Source organism: Equus quagga, chromosome 1, assembly GCF_021613505.1.
Source record: "Equus quagga isolate Etosha38 chromosome 1, UCLA_HA_Equagga_1.0, whole genome shotgun sequence".
Classification (NCBI taxonomy): domain Eukaryota; kingdom Metazoa; phylum Chordata; class Mammalia; order Perissodactyla; family Equidae; genus Equus; species Equus quagga.
This window is the reverse complement of record NC_060267.1, coordinates 139,637,558-139,653,714: the sequence shown is the minus strand read 5'-3', so window position 1 is coordinate 139,653,714 and position 16,157 is coordinate 139,637,558. Positions and strand designations below refer to the sequence as shown.

The 16,157-nt window shown below is 46.7% G+C and overlaps 1 protein-coding gene across 2 annotated transcripts in view; it reads right to left on the bottom strand.

Moving 5' to 3' along the window:
- FYCO1 (FYVE and coiled-coil domain autophagy adaptor 1) overlaps positions 1-7,385 on the bottom strand; it is an 85,551-nt gene extending 78,166 nt beyond the window's left edge. Inside the window, exons 1-2 of one of the 2 annotated variants that reach the window (XM_046652670.1) lie at positions 7,251-7,369; positions 5,260-5,407 (exon numbers count right to left, since the gene is read on the bottom strand). The gene's annotated coding sequence lies outside the window, so the exon portion shown is untranslated. Of the gene's footprint in view, positions 1-5,259; positions 5,408-7,250 lie in introns of both variants that reach the window. The other variant, XM_046652661.1, reaches the window with a different exon arrangement.
- Positions 7,386-16,157: the final 8,772 nt, after the last annotated feature.

Here is a 16,157-nt window from a genome sequence, read left to right as displayed (position 1 = left end):
ACACTCCTGACACCAAATGTTTGGCCTTTTTTCCACACCAATAACCAGTTCTGACACCAACTGGTTGCCTTACAATTCAATTCAGTTTATTTTTTAAATTTTTATTTATTTATTTATTTTGCTAGGAAAGATTCGCCCTGAGCTAATATCTGTTGCCAATCTCCCTCTCTGTTTTTTTTTCCCTTTTCCCTGCCCAAAGTCCCAGTACATGGTTGTATATTCTAGTTATGAGTCCTTTGAGTTTTTCTATGTGAGCCACCACCACAGCATGGCTACTGACAGATGAGTGGTGTGGTTCCAGGCCTGGAAGCAAACTGGGGCCACTGAAGCGGAGCGCACCACACTTTAACCACTAGGCCATCAGGGCTGGCTCTCAATTCAGTTTTGACACTAAGTATCTGGAGTCAGGGCAGACCCCACAGCTCAGTCCACAAGACAGCCCTGGCTTCAGAGGCTAGTGGCAAGTCCCAGGTTGCTACCTATACTTTTGATGAACCAGCTATGAATTGGAGCTTGCCAGATCCCTTCCTCAGCCGTTCCTACAACAGCCCACAAAACTTGGGGAAATACTTTACTAGTACCAGTTTATTTTAAAGGATATAATTCAAGAACAACCAGATGGAAGGGATGCCTAGAGTCTGTGGAGGTGGGGAAGTGTGTGGGAGCTTCCATGCCCTCAGACTTCCCACACTTTAGCACCTCAGTGTGTTCACCAACCCAGAAGTTCTCAGAACTCCATCTTCAGGGGTTTTTATGGAGGTTTCATTACATAGGCATTAAATCACTGGCCACAGGAGAGTAACTCCATCTTCAGCCCCTATTCTCTCCTCAGAGGTCTCGGGGTGTGGGGCCGAAAGTTCCAACCCCCTAATCACATAGTTGGTTCCTCTGGCAACCAGCCCCGATCCCAAAGCTATGTAGGGAACCACTAGGAGTCCTCTTATTAGCATAAACTCAGGCATGGTTGAAAGGGGTTGCTATGAATAACCAAAGATACACCTATCCCTCAGGAAATTCCAAGGGTTTTAGAAGCTCTGTGCCAGGAACCAGGGACAAAGACCAAATATATATTTCTCATTATGTCACAGGGATTGCAGACTTCTGGCATGAACCAGCCAGATCCTGACCTCTACAACCCGTTAGCAAACTGCTCTCCTAACTCAGGAGACACTCAGAGAGAGATTCTGTCTATACCGCCATGGTTGCTTCAGCACAGGGGCAAGGACTCCAGCACTCCCATACCTCACAAGGCTGCCAAAGTCCCCTCCATGAACCCAGGGTCCTTGTTGCATGCCATGTAAAACCTCCATCACTATCTCTGGCAAGCTCTTTCAAATACCAGAGAAACTCATTTTATAAATCTTTGGGAACACTGGACTCTCTTGCCAACAACTCAAAATTCTGTTTAAGCTTATCCAGAATATCTGAAAACATCCAGCCTTCTGATAAAGAGGAAAAGGGGCTTAATGCAGTTAAAAAAATTCTTATTTATTATCTGGGACTCTTGCCTGAGCTCCCAGTCATGGCCTAGGTGTTACTTTAGAGGTAAAGGACCTTTCCTGACCTCCAAATTCCTCCTACACCTGCCCAGATACCCTAAATGCCTTAAACAATAGAGACAGCAGTTTAGTTCCAAATTAAGATACGAAGACACCAACTGACTCAAGTAAACTTAATTACACCATGGTGCAAATGACTAATGTTCACATGTTGCCCAGAAACTGGCTCTGGCAGGAGGAATACAGCGTCTGAGTAGCCACATGAAGAAAGAAGGATCAGATGGGGAGGAGGAAGTTTGGGATGTGGAAGACAACCTTGCCCTGCCCTCAGAATTTTTCATACTTGCTCCCAACACAAGCTAAGAACTGACCCAGAGAGGGCACCATACAGTTGGGCTCCTCCCCCATGCCCCAACAAGGTGGAACATACCAGTTGTAAACTCCACCCTAACCAAGGGTGGTTCAGATCAGTCAAAAGCACAAAGCCTTTCTGGAAGAGTCCATTGCCTTGGCCTGTTCCAGCACACCCAATAGCATCTGTCTAGGGACCACCTATGGAATGGGGGGCGCTTGGCTGGTACCTGTAGCTGTGAAGGCCCGGAGGTCCTGCTGGCTCAGGCTGGAATGGTCGGTGGGCAGGCAGACTGCCCTCACCAGAGCTTCAGGAGGGTGCCTAGGAGAGTGCTCAGGAGTTTGTCACAGGCCACCTCATAGGCAGACATTTCAGCACACGTGAGCAAAGCCTCATTAGGGACCCAACCCCTTAGATCTACGATTAAAGTGTTGACCAACGGCATGCCTGGGTCATCTTTTCCCAAACACTCCTTCGTGCTTAAAATCTTCTCTCTTTCTTTTAAGGGAATGGGGACTTGAGACTTTGCCATCACTTCTTGAATCTTCTCTGGGCTCCCTCCCTCCGTCCCACCAACAGTTACAGATTTCTTGGTCACTCCACTGGAACACACACAAAGCTGGCCCCAATTCCAACCCACTGCCCCAGGAGAGCAGCGTCAAGAGGGACCTGTGGATGTGAGGTGCTGCGTCTGGGCCTGGGGAAGCTGACTGTCCTTTTTAGGAAGGTGGGCAGTTACTCCTGAGAGGAGCCACACATCCGGACTTGGGGCTGCAGGGCCGAGGTTCTGCCATTGGAAAGCCCAGAGAAAACATCCAAGAGGTGACGAAAGCGCTTCTGAAAATCTGGGCACTCTCTGGAACAGCTGCACAAACAATTGAGAACTCAACTGGTGCATCTACTCCTGCCCCAAACAACATAAACTCCACGCGGGTGGGGAAAATTGCAGAGCTCCAAAATCATCAGTCTAGTCAATGATGCACTACGAACTGGATCGCTGATAGAATATGCTGCAGCCATTAAACATGGCCATGAGGAAGACAACATGTAACTAGCATGTGTTAACAAACTGCCTGCCAGGCAAGAGCACCACTATTAGGAGGCAGGCCTGATTCAGGAGCTGAGGCTACAGCTGTGAACTAGGCCTGTGGGGGGGGCCCTGGCCTTCAAGGAACTCACCCTCCAGGGGGGAGAAATAGACAGCATCACTCTAACAAGCTTATAAACAAGAGAGATCACTTGAGGACCGAGAAGCACTTGAATGAAAACAGGTGAACACACGAGGCACCAAACTGCGCTCTGTTCATGATTCTAAGCCCCCACCACAGACGGGCTCTCCTTTCTTCCACTTGTGTGGCTGATCACCAGTGCAGTAATTTCTTGTTTAATCTGTCTTTCCCACTTCTCTTTGCTGTTCATTATTTCCCCAGGAGCTGGCGTAGTATTGGCACAGAGAGGGCCCTTAATACATTACTCGTTGAATGAATGAATGAGACAAACCAAGCACATAGAGTCTTGCTCCACAAACCAAGCTAAACTTTAGGCATAGAAATGTACCAACGTGTAAATAATAATTATCCTTCAATAGTGGGAAACATGGGCAAATTTTCAAAAAAGTCTATTTCTTTGATTTTTCAATTTTCCTTTATTGAGCATAAATTACTGTTATGCTGACTCAAATAATGTATTTAAGATCAAGTTGTAATTGAGGACATTATATCATCATCACTGCAGAAATATCATGGAGTTACTATTCGGAGAGTAAGTGGAATAATCCATCAGAGATTGGATGGATTAAGGGTGTCTACAGAAGAAAGTGTGCACCACAGCTCCAACCCCCAGGCAGCCTTACCCAGAAGCGTACTCTGCTCCATTCAGGGCAACCTAACCTCTGCCGCTACCACCATCTCCCCACTCACCCAACCTCCCCCAGGCCCTTTCCTCTCTCCATTCCTGGAAGTTTGGATCTGGAACCATCAAACAGGAAAACCGCAAGGGTGGGGAGGCACTGATGGATCTGAGTTCTGCTGTCCTCCCTGGGCTTAAGAACAGCAACCTGGGTTCAGATGGGGCAGAGGGTGGGGCTATGCTGCAGACAGAAGCGGCAAACGAGACCCAGGATGGCTATGAGCTGGAGTTGGGGCAATGGGTAAGATAACTGTCTTCTCTTTTATCAATTGTAGCTGAACCCTGCCAATTTGGACTCTACTCAGATTCTGGAATCAGAGTAGTCATGTGAAATTTCCAATGCCTATCAGGCAACAAATAACGCGATAAAGATCATGCCATGATTGAGTGAGACCTATGGCATGTTTGGCTCACCAAAATATTTTCAGGCAATTTTAGCAAATCTATCTGTCCTGGGGAAGTTATTTGACCTCCACCTACCTTGTCTGGTTTATTTTTTAGGTGCAATGTGGGGAGGTTACCCTTTATCTCAACAGCTAACTGTGTCTGAGGCTTCTATGTGCCCCCATGCTGCTCTTGACCAAGGCTGCAGATGCCCTGGAAAAAGCACTGGGGCTACAGGTTCAGCTTGAGGAAATGCCTTCGAGCTCCATGCTAAACCACCTCTTCTGGCTCAGTCGTCCATCCCAGACCTCTTACAGGGATCCTCTCTCGGCCCAGCCCTCTGCACACTAACGGCTTGCTTAGACTGCTTTTTCACTTCAGGTTTTTCTTCTGGATTCCAAGGGTTCCCCTAACTAGGTTTTCTGCCCCAGGCACAGGGTGCAGTACCCCAGGTTCCTGAGGTGGTTGGCCAGAGCCACCCTTGGGCCCCGGAACCAGCCACAGGGCCACAGTACTACAACCAGACCTCAGATTCTCCTTACATCTGTCCTTGGAAGCACAGTGATATACATAGCCTCATCCCTGAAAACAGGATCTGTCCAACTAGAAATAGGTGCTTGGTGTTTTTCACATGCCACAGAGACCTGTGTGAATGGGAAGGACCATCGGTGCTCACTAAACCATCAGGCTGACTGGCTCCAGTGTGAGGAAGAGGGGAAAAACGCCTCCTGCCCAACTGAGCAGGGCTCTGCCATCTCACCTTCTAAAAGCCACGCAGCACAGGTGCTCTGAGGCTGAAGGTCTTATTGTGGGGACAGCACAGTGACACATGCAAAAACAGCAAGCACAGAGACCCATGGAAACATTTCAGTACCCACCCTACCGATTTATTTAGTTGTTCAAACAGAGGCTCTTATGCCAATCAACAGCTTAAAAAAAAAAAAAAAAAAAAAAAAACTGGCATTGAGATCACAAATAGGAAATACTGTTTATCTTTTGAGCAGGACAATGACATTCCAGCCAGTAGGTGAGCAGATGTTGCCAAGGCCAAACTCGGCTCATCTCTGCTCACAGGCGGCCTCCGGTGGGTTACAGGCCACCATTAATGAACCTTACCTGCTCTGTTGCCTGGGGCTGCTCCAACGAATGTGGCTCCAAACTCTGTGTTCCTATCAGTGATTTTCACCATGAGACCACAGCTAGACAACACACTTCCTCTGCCTCAGGTTTAAAGATATTCTAGTCTTGAGTCACCAAAATTGTCCTTGGAATTATCAGAAAACACAGGTTACACACCAGCCAAGCCTCTCTCCTAAAGGGAAGAGGGGGGCTGCCTATTCTATTGAGTGCCTATTCTGTGTCCTTGCAGGCAGCAGCTCATGGCCTCGGTAACCAACATGGGTCAAAGCTACCAGCTGCTCTGATCTTGTTCTGTTCTGGGTGGTTCCTCTCATCATAAACATCTGTGGGGTCATCCAGCCATGAAAGGACCAGGCTAAAAGCATGGCTCCTGAATCCATGCGGGTGCCCCAAACCAGCCACAAGGAGCAAAGACCATCTAAGAAGCAGTCAGAAGATCGACTCCAATGTGATTCCAAAAATAATTGAAGTAAAACATTAGTTGCAGAATCTAACAGGTGGGGATATGTTCACTATACAATTCTTTCAATGATTCTGCATATTTAACTATTTTCCTAACAAAATGTTGAAAACAGTTTAAAAACTAAATGAAGCACTACCCAAAGATGAACACTTTTAATAGAAGCAGAAAATCTGTTTCCTAAATCAAAAGCTTTTTCAGATCCTTTTAATCAAAGACAGCTACGCCCCACCACTGAGACAATTCACTCTGATTTCCAGGGTGAAGATAACAACGGCTCACAACTGGTACAGGGTGTTCAATAATTTATGGACAGTGGTTGTCACAGAATGGAGGGTCAAGTGGAGCCCACTCAACATGGGCCCACTTCAGAAGGTGGGAGCCACTGAAAGCAGAAGCTCTCAGAAAGCAGAAAACAGTGTGACAGCTCTTCCCTGGCTGCAACAGCCCGCAGCCCCACGAGGCAGCTGGTAGGGGAGTTAAGCTTGCTACAGAGGACACCACAGGGCTCTCAGCAGCAGGAGGGCAGCGAGCAGATTAAGGCCTGATCCTCTGCCCTCAAAGAGCCCCTGACCCATTTCTCTGCCGGGAAAGGAAACTGCTGTGGTAAGACAAGCGGAGGGGCAGAGGGCTTGTGGCCAAAACAGACAGTTTCAAAAAGTACTCTATTTTTTTCTGGAGGGGGCAGCCAATGGGAACTGTGAAGACAGATAAGAGGCATCAGAGAACAGGTGGATTAACAGGGAGACATGTGGTTAATGTGTCAACCACACGTGCTTTTCTTACATAAAAAATAAAATTCAGCCCTCTCCTTGTATCCCCTAGCCTAGGTTCCGAACAGCGTGGACTCTAGCCCAAGTCCAGTGCGGCCACACTAGAGATAATCCACAAATCCACAGGTGTTTCAGGAAAGATCACCTGGAGGCTATCTCAAGACCCTGAACCTGGGCACAAGGGGCACTAGGTACAGAGAATGGCCGTGACCTGAGAACGGCCCGGGAAGAAAAACCGTCCCCTTATGGGAGGGGAGGAAAGAGAGAGGCATCAGTGGACTCTCGCCAAGTGAAGGTCTGGGCTGTCCCGGCCCAGCTGAGCCAGGAATTACGCTTCGTAAGGTCAGCGGCCTCTGGGACAATTCAAGCAGAAACTCAGGGACTTGTCCTCCTGAGCCCAAATAGTCCCAGACTTGTTCTGAGAGCCCGACATGATGGGCTCCTTTGCGGCCCCTCGGCCGTCGGGGGTCTTGGAACTGGTGTTTGGGGGTCTGTCTTTCTAACTGATCGCCAGTGGCAGCCTGGGTTCCAAGGTCAGCTTCACCGGCCCGACGCGCTTCCCGGGCCCACTGGGCAAGGGCCAGGAGCTCGGGCGGGGTCTTTGGGAGACCCGGGATGGGCGGGGACTGAAACGGCAACAGGTGACGAGCCGCGCCCGGAGGGAAGTTCTCTGCTCCGGGGCCACAGCGACAGAGGCGCCCCCAAAGCCTGGCCGGCTCCCCAGCGGCACTTACGCGCTTGTGGATCCACGTCTGGGCTGAACCGAAACTTTCTGGGGCCAAGCGGAAGAGTAGTGGAGTGCGGCGTGGGCGGCCATGACACGCAGCCCCACCGCAGGCAGACGCGGACTACAACTCCCGGCACGCTCCACGAGGCCGAGGCCTACAACTCCCATCAGACCCCACAGGCAGATGGGCACCGACAAAGACACCCGGCAAGTTAGCGTGTCCCGCAGAGCTGAGGTTTACAACTGCGCCCGGTTGTGCCCGGGAGCCGGCCCTAGGTTAACCCTTGCCGTCCAGGCGGGCATGGGTCAACAGATCATCGCTCTGCGATCTCGAGAGCGGCACTGTCCATGTGTGGTTTTTGAGAACTTGAAATGTGTCTAGTTTGAGTTGATTGTGCGTGTGCTGTAACGGAAAAATACACCCGAATTCCAAAGACTTGGTATGAAAAAAGAATGTAAAATAGCTCATTAATATTTTTAAGATGATTATATATTGAAATAATATTTTTGATATATTGGACTACATAAGAAACATTATATATCTCTGGGCCTAATGTCCCATCTTTTGATCCCCGTCACGTTTTAACAGAGGGACCTACTTAAAATCAGTGCTCAAAACTACCAACCCACTTTCAGCTCAATTTCTAAGTTGTATTTTCTGTTTATCAGTTGCAAAGCACTCTGAGGCTGGACTCAATAGAACAAAATGTATTCATTAATAATGTCTACTATGGCACAAGAAGAGCAAGAGTACAGGAAGTATTGCAGCCTGTGACTATGCTCCATTCCTTACCTCTGGCGGCAGCATCCTTTACACTCTGCCCTTGTTCCCACAATTTAAGCCAGAAACACCTTTCTACCTCACAGGACTTAGCTAGTGGTGTCCAGTCAGGAGCCATGACCCCAACATTACAAATGGAGAACGAGGGTAGTTGTCTGGGTAAAATAACACAAGAAAGGAAATAGATTTCTAGTTAAGTTTAGACTATGGCATCTCATTAGCTATCTGTTATGGTTTAGGTGTAGATAAGACAGTGAACCAGACGGATGGAATAGTCAGTTTGCAGGGTTGGGAAGAAGTGGTTTCCATCTTCCTGTTAAAAACTATGAAAGGAAAAGGGAAGAGGGGGAAGGAGACGGCAATGGGAAATCATTGCTCCAACCACACTCTCAACAGTTTTATGGAATATTAAGGATGGCAGAGATTTTAATCTGGTCCAACACGCTTGTCTGAAACTGGGGCCCAAAAGGAATTTGGAGAGAAGAGGAAGGCAAACCTAACGCTGATTGAGGACCTATGATATGCCAGACCCTAACCAAAAAAACCATACAATATTATATTTAAAACTCACAGCAACTCTGAGATGTAGGTAGGGTTAATTATCCCTACTTTATAGTTGAGCAGAATGAGGCTCAGAGAAGTTAAGTAATTGTCCAAGTTCATATGGCTGGTACACGGTAGAGGGAGAGTAGGACCGGGGACTCTTGAGGAGTCCTCTGTCCACCCAAGACACGGTCACAGGGAAGGAAGTTTAAAAATCACTACTATTTAGCAGTTTAACCTGGATTTTCTTTGTAGACAAAGCTGAGTATGTCAAACTATACTAGTCCAAACCAACAAACTCAGCATATTCTTGTGTTCTGATGTGAATACACATTAGGTAAAGAGATCAGATTTTAAATCACCAAAATCCTGCTTCTCTTTCTCCTTACAATCTTCATAAGCAGCAGGAGAGGAGTATGTTCCTCACAGGAACCTGACCATGCCCACAGCCCCACTGAGGCTCTCAGTGAAATTGTCCCCATTCTTCTGGGGTTTTGTATGTGCCAGGCACCAAGTTAAGTGTGTCCCACACATGGTTTAATTTTATCCTCATATCAGCCTCATGACACATAATCATCCTCATTAAGCAGATGAGAAAACTGAGATTTAGGGAGGTTAAGTCCGTCACCCAGGGTCAAGAGCTAATAATGGTAGAGACAGATTTTTCAGCCCAGTTCTATCTGATTACAGAATTTAAGCCCTTATACGCTGTATTGGCAGCTCCTCATGTGAGGCAGCCGTGTTCTCTACCCAGGAACCCACCATCTTGGTCTCTAACTCAGCAGGCCAGGAGTGGATGCCATACATGCCAGTGGTCTGATGTGGCAGCTCAGCTCAAGAGAGGCAGCCTCTTCTTGATCATCACTAGTCAAATCAGTCTTATCTTCTGGAAAACTTGAGTGTAAGACCCACAGAAGGAGTCAAAGTTGATTGCAGAATCAGCAGCGTCAGATTCATTGAGTTCTCCTTCCCTAAAGAACACTGCATTTCAGTAATCGCCCGTGGACGATGCAGAAGAACCTGGACTTCAGTGCTTGGTTTGAATTTTGACATGTAAATTTCCAGATTTTTTTCTCCATGACTGTGCTATTGACTTTTCTCCTCAACACACTCCCCCAACTGAAAACGTCTGAGTACTTAAAATAAGCACTTGATGATATGGATTTGGACTTTTCCAGTTTTGAATTATAATCACAGAAAATAGTATTTCCCACGGAATAAGGTAACCAAACTTCCTGATTCACCCAGGAGAGCCCTGTTATCCCAGCATGAATATAAAGAGCACCCCCTTTCACTATCCGTGGTGTCCCAATTTGGTGATAACTTATGTAGCCACCCCCTTCATAAGACAGTTTCCTGGGATGCTCAAGGGTGTTTCATGAAACACATAGGGCTCTGTGGTCGAATACATTTTGAAAATACAGGGTAAAACACAGACAAAGTCCTATACTACAGGACTTCTGGGAGCCTCTTAATATTTAAAACTGAGCGCCTGGCAGAAGCCTGGGAAGGAATTGCAGCTGGAGATCTGTCATTTCACAGTTGTGAGCAGATCATCAATCTTGTAAGGGATAGGTACTCCAATTCACCTTTGGGCAAAATGTTTCCTTTTTTGGGAAAAACCGTGTAAACATGCCTTTTAGTGTCCCTCTCACCCCACCCCCTACCCGCATTTTAGACTTACAGACTAACAGAGTTGTTTGGTAATGCAAAAGTTGTACTTGGTCAAATCACAGCTATTCATTCATTCATTCAATGAATAGTTATTGAGCTATTACTACACGCCAGGTTCTAGCTCAGGGGTCAACAAAATTTTTCTATAAAAGGCCAACAGTAATTATTTTAGACATTATGAGCTATACAGTCTCAGTTACAACAGCTCAACTCTGCCATTATGGTGCAAAAGCAGCCATAGCCAATACAAAATAAATGGGCATAGCTGTGTTCCAATAAAACTTTATTTGCAAAAACAAGCAGTAGTCCAGATGTAACCTGCTGGGAGGTAGTTTCCTGATCACTGGTCTAGATGGCTGGACTTCAGCAATGTAGAAAATAGACAGAAATCTCTGCTCTCATGGAACTTACATTCTAGAGGAGGGAGACAGATAGTAAACATGACAGTTAAATAATTTAAATAAGTTAGAAGGTGACACATACTAGGGAGAAAAAATAAAGCAGAGAAAAGGAATTGCAAGCTGAGGCTGGGGTAGTGGTTGGGTGGTATGTGGGAAAGGAAAGTCTCTTTGAGAAGGTGACATTTTTACAAACTTGGAGGAGGTGAGTATGGCAGTTTTAAAACATGTCCCAAAAGTCTTGACACTCCTCTAATCCAGAGGTGGTATCTGTGCTCCTCCCCCTGAATCTGGGCCCATCCTAGTGAATAGATTGTAACCTGCCCAATGCAGCAAAAGTGAGACTATGTAACTTCTGAGGCTAAATTGGAATGGCCGCACAGTCTCCACCTGGTTCTCTTGGGGTTGTCCTCTGGAGGAAGCCAGATGTCACATAAGAAGTCTGACTCTCTGAGAACTCCTTGCTGGAGAGGCCGTGACTACGGCCCAGTGGCACTCCCAGCTAACACCAGCATCAGCTTCCAGCTGTGTGATTGTGACATCTTGACATCCTGCCCAGTGAAGCCATCAGGTGATGGCAGCCTCAGCCAACATGTGACTGCAACATGGTGAGTGATCCTGCTGAGAACTGCTCAGAAGAGCACATCCTCTGTTCCTGACCCACAAAACCATGAGTGAAATAAAAGGGTTGTGCTAAGCTGCTATGTTTTGAGATAATTTATTAGACAAAAGTGGTATCTGGGGTATAATTTGGTACTGAAGGTGGAGTGGAAAGAATGAACCATGTCAGATTGTATTTTCCAAAGATGGTCACAATATTCCCATCTTGTGTTTTCTTTTACAATGTGACCATGCCTCTCCCTCATCAAGAGGTGGAGTCTAGTTTCCCTCCCTTTGAATCTGGGTAGCTTGTGACTGCTTCCACCAGCAAAGAAGGGTAGAAGTGACATCATGTGATTTCCAAGGCTGAGTCACAAAAAGTGATGTAGCTGGAGCTCTGAACTTTCATGAGGCAGCCATGCCATGAGGAAGGTCACATGTTGAGGTGGGCATGAGTGAGCCTTGTGGAAAACTGGAAGAAGAATTTTAGATAGAAAGAACTGCCAGTGCAAAGGCTCTGAGTCAAGATGTACCTGCTGTGTTTGAGGAACCACAGGAAGCCAGTACTGCAGGAGGAGAATAGACCGGAGGGGCAAGGGGAGAAGCAAGGAGACCATTATGAGACTATAGGTAGCCCAGGCTGGTAGCAGGAGAGATGAGGGTGAGAAGTGGTTGGATTCTAAGGTGGAGTGGAGAAGATTTGCTCATGAATTGGTCATAAACTCTGAGAGAAATAAAGGAATCAAAGATGACTCCAAGCTCTTTGGCCTTAGCCAATGGAAGAATGGAGTTGGCAAAAATGGAGAAGATGGTAGGAAAAGCAGACGTGGGTTGTATGTATAGGGTCAGATCAGGAGTTAGGTTTTAGACATGTTAGATTTCAGATGCAAATTAGACATCCAAAAGGAAGCGTCCAGCAGGCAGGTGTTTTATGAGCCTGGGCTCAGAGGAGAGGTTTGAACCGCTGCAGATGTAAGCGTGGGAGTCACCAACATAGGTGGTTTAAAGCAGTGACTTTCGCAGTTTGATCTCAGGCTCCTTTTATGCTCTCAAAAATTACTGAGGACCCCAAAGAGCTTTGGTTTCTATGGGCTATATCTACTTTTAAATAACTAAGTATATTAGAAATTAAGACTGAGATACATTTTAAATGCATATTTATTAATTGATGTAAAAACAATACAAATTTAAAAATTTAGTGTTGCCAATCTTCCTTTTTTTTTTTTTCCTCCCCAAAGCCCCGGTACATAGTTGTATATTCTAGTTGTAAGTCATTCTAGTTCTTCTATGTGGGATGCTGCCACAGCATGGCCTGACAAGTGGTGTGTAGGTCCATGCCCAGCATCTGAACCGACGAACCCTGGGCCGCCAAAGCAGAACATGCCAACTTAACCACTCGACCACAGAGCTGGCCCTTTGTGATCTTTTTAATATCTGCCTTAATAGAAGACAGCTGAATTTTCATATCTCTTCTGCATTTAGTCTACTGTTATATATTGCTTTGGTTGAAGGAGGTGAAGGAAAATCAGCCTCACAGAGACATGTAGGAAAAGGGACTTCCTCAGAGACCCCTTGAAGGGGTCTTGGGGGCCCCCAAGGATCCTCAGACCACACTTTGGAAATTGCTGATTTAAATTCATAAAACTGGATGAAATCCCTAAGGGAGAAGAGAAGAGACCCAAGGACTCAGCCCCGGGCATAGAGATTTCAAGAGACCAGGGAGATGGAGACAAACCAGCAAAGGAGACTGAGGTAGGAGGAAAACCAAGAGGTGGTGACCTGGAAGCCAAGCGGAGAAGGGTTTGGGCGTGTGTATGCTGGTAGACCCTGAATGGAGTGAGTATTCCCACTGCCAATTGTGCTGGGATAGAAAATCAGGCCATATTGGAGGCAGGCCTTAGAGGGAGGAACATCTTTAATGTTTAGAGGAGTTGTTGGGGTGGGAGAGGTTAGCTGGGCCCTGCCACAGGTGGGCAAGCAGGAGCTGGGCAGGGAGGTGATTTATAAGCATCCCTGACAAGGAATCTAGGCCTCAGAGCTTTGAGCTTAAATGCTACCAGACACCTTCTATCTGTAGTCCTTCCCTTCGATTAACCCCAGGTGCTTTAGCAAATTGTGAGATTTAAGAGGAAGGGCAAGTTTGAGCTTAGGATGGAGCAGCATTGAGAAGGCTGATTCCCCACTCCTTCATCCTTGTTCCAGTCCCTCCAAGCCAGACTGATGGACAAGCCAGTGGCCTGAGGGAGGTGGCACAACCTGGGGCTGCAGGTGGAGACCGAAGAAGATTCATTGCAGTGTCTTGGCACAGGGACAACAGCAGGGTGCCTTCACAAGGAAGACCAGGGAGAAGAACTCAGCAGCCCTGGTCCTGAGCTCACATTGACAGCTCTTCTGTGAGGGGCTGAGTCATGTGGAGCTTGGCATCCCCACTCTCTGGTAACCCATCACTGTATGACCTTGTGAAGTAGCCTCAGGCCAGGGTGGCCAGGGCAGCACTGGGAGTTCCTAAGATGGAGACAGGGCAGCAGCATTTCCCCAGCTGATGTCCCCTGTGAACTGCTGGTTAAGGGATTGGTATTCCAGGAAACACATGCTGATTCATGCAGATATAAAACCAGAGGAGATGGAAGGGACCTCTGAGGATTTGTTGGTTCACTGGTTCTCATCTGGGGGCATTGGAATCACCTGGGTACTTGAAAATACAGAGCCTTGGGCCCCATCCAGACCTACTGAATTAGAATCTCTGATGACGGTGAGGGTCTGGCATGCATATTATTATTACTATTTTTTTTTTTGAGGAAGATTAGCCCTGAGCTAACATCTGCTGCCAATCCTCCTCTTTTTGCTGAGAAAGACTGGCCCTGAGCTAACATCCGTGCCCACCTTCCTCTACTTTATATGTGGGACGCCTACCACAGCATGGCTTGCCAAGTGGTGCCATGTCCGCACCTGGGATCTGAACCGGCGAACCCCGGGCGCTGAAGCAGAACGTGTGCACTTAACTGCTGTGCCACCGGGCCGGCCCCTGGCATGCATATTTTTAACTATCTTCCTAGGTGATTCTGTCAGGCATCCCTGGTTAAAAACCTATGATCTAATTTGTTGTATTACAGATGAAGAAACTAAGGCCTAGAAATGTTGATAGGCTTATATAGGGAGGCACAATGCAGTGACCTGAAGGCTTATATTTCACACCTCACTGTGTGACTTAGGGTAATTTGCTTAACCCCTTCATGCTTCATCTTTTTCATCTGTAAAAGGGGGTGATAGCAATTTCAAATGATTTTTGTGAATATTAAATGAGCTAAGACAAGACAAGCATTCTAATACGGTACCTGATGTAAAGTTAGTGCTGAATAATTGCTGGCTACATCGTCATCATCACTGTCACCATTATCACTATTGCCCACCCTCATCACCATTATCATCACTGCCATCATCAGCACCATCATCATTATCATTGCCACCATCACCACCACCACAACCACCATTATCGTCATCACTATCACTATCATCACCATCATCACCACCACCACCACCACTACCATCATCATCATCATAATCATCATCATTGCTATTTGCAGAAGCATACCCAACCAGTTAGTGGCACAGTTAGAACTAGAATCTTAGTCTTCAGACTTCTAATTCAGTGCCCTTTCCACTAAAGCTCGCAAATTCTCAAGGCGAACCTAAGAGGGATTTAAGTACATCATTGCCCAATATTGCTTGTGCAACAAGTTCTCAATAACACTGTTGTAGAGAATAATTGAGCCTGACAATTTCCAAGAGCATCACTGTCTCATTGAGTAGTTCTCTTGCCCTGAGCAGAGGGCAGAAGTACTGAAAGGAGCAGTTTGGGATGGGGTCTGATCATACTGTCAAAGCCTTCTTCCTAAAGTGTTTTTGGATGGGCACCTCTGGCCTTTTATACTGCTGGCTTAGGCTTAACAAGGCTGGGCAGTAGCGAAACCTCAGCAATCTCTTCCCCACAGGCAGTGGCCATTTGTTGATTTGGTGGCTGGACTTCTTCCCTAGCTTGGGGTAATTTCCCACCACATGAGTCTTGGTGGGAGGCAGAACCCACTTCTACAGGAGCCAAGGAAGCCCAAGCTTGCTTTCCCAGCTCCTGAACCTGTTTTCCCAGCTCCGATGGGGCGAGAGGGTGAGCGTGTGGCCTTGGCTCAGTCCATGCACCAGGTGTGCAGGCTCTGTCCAGTGTGGGTGGGAGAAGGCTTTCTGAAGCTGCTGGGACCTCTGGCTTCCGGAGTGGTTGTGCTGGAGACAGCCTCCCTTTGTCCTACCTGTTTCTCCTGCCTTTCCATCAGTTTTGTGAGCTGCCTAGCATCTTTTCTCTTTCTTTAAGTATAAACTGTTCTGTATTTTATTTCTCCCATTTTTATGTATAATTATACACATTTCTTTCTTTTTTCTTTTTGCTGAATCATTTGTGATGTAGTTATAGACATCATAACCCTGTACCCTGACATATCTCTGATACAATCACAATGCAATCATGCCCAGTATCTTTTCCATAGATTCCTATCCTGCCAGGACAATGAGAAGTGATTTCTGTTGACTATAGCTAAGAGCTCTGATGGATACATCCCTTGTTTGGGGAAGCGACATACTACGGTGGAAAGAGTAGATATTTGGGGACAAGACAGACTTGAATTGAAAATCCCTGATCTGGCTCTAACGGACCCCATGAGCTTGAGCAAGTCATTTCTCTCTCCAAGCCTCCCTTCTCTCATCAGAGTAATAGAGACAATGCTTACCTTGCAAAGTTGTTGTGAAAATGTGGCATAATATGTGCTAGGCACATAGCGTAGCACCTGACACATGGTGGGTACTCAATAAATATTTATTGAATGAATGATGAATGAATAAATACACTAGATCAGTGGTTCTCAAATTTGGC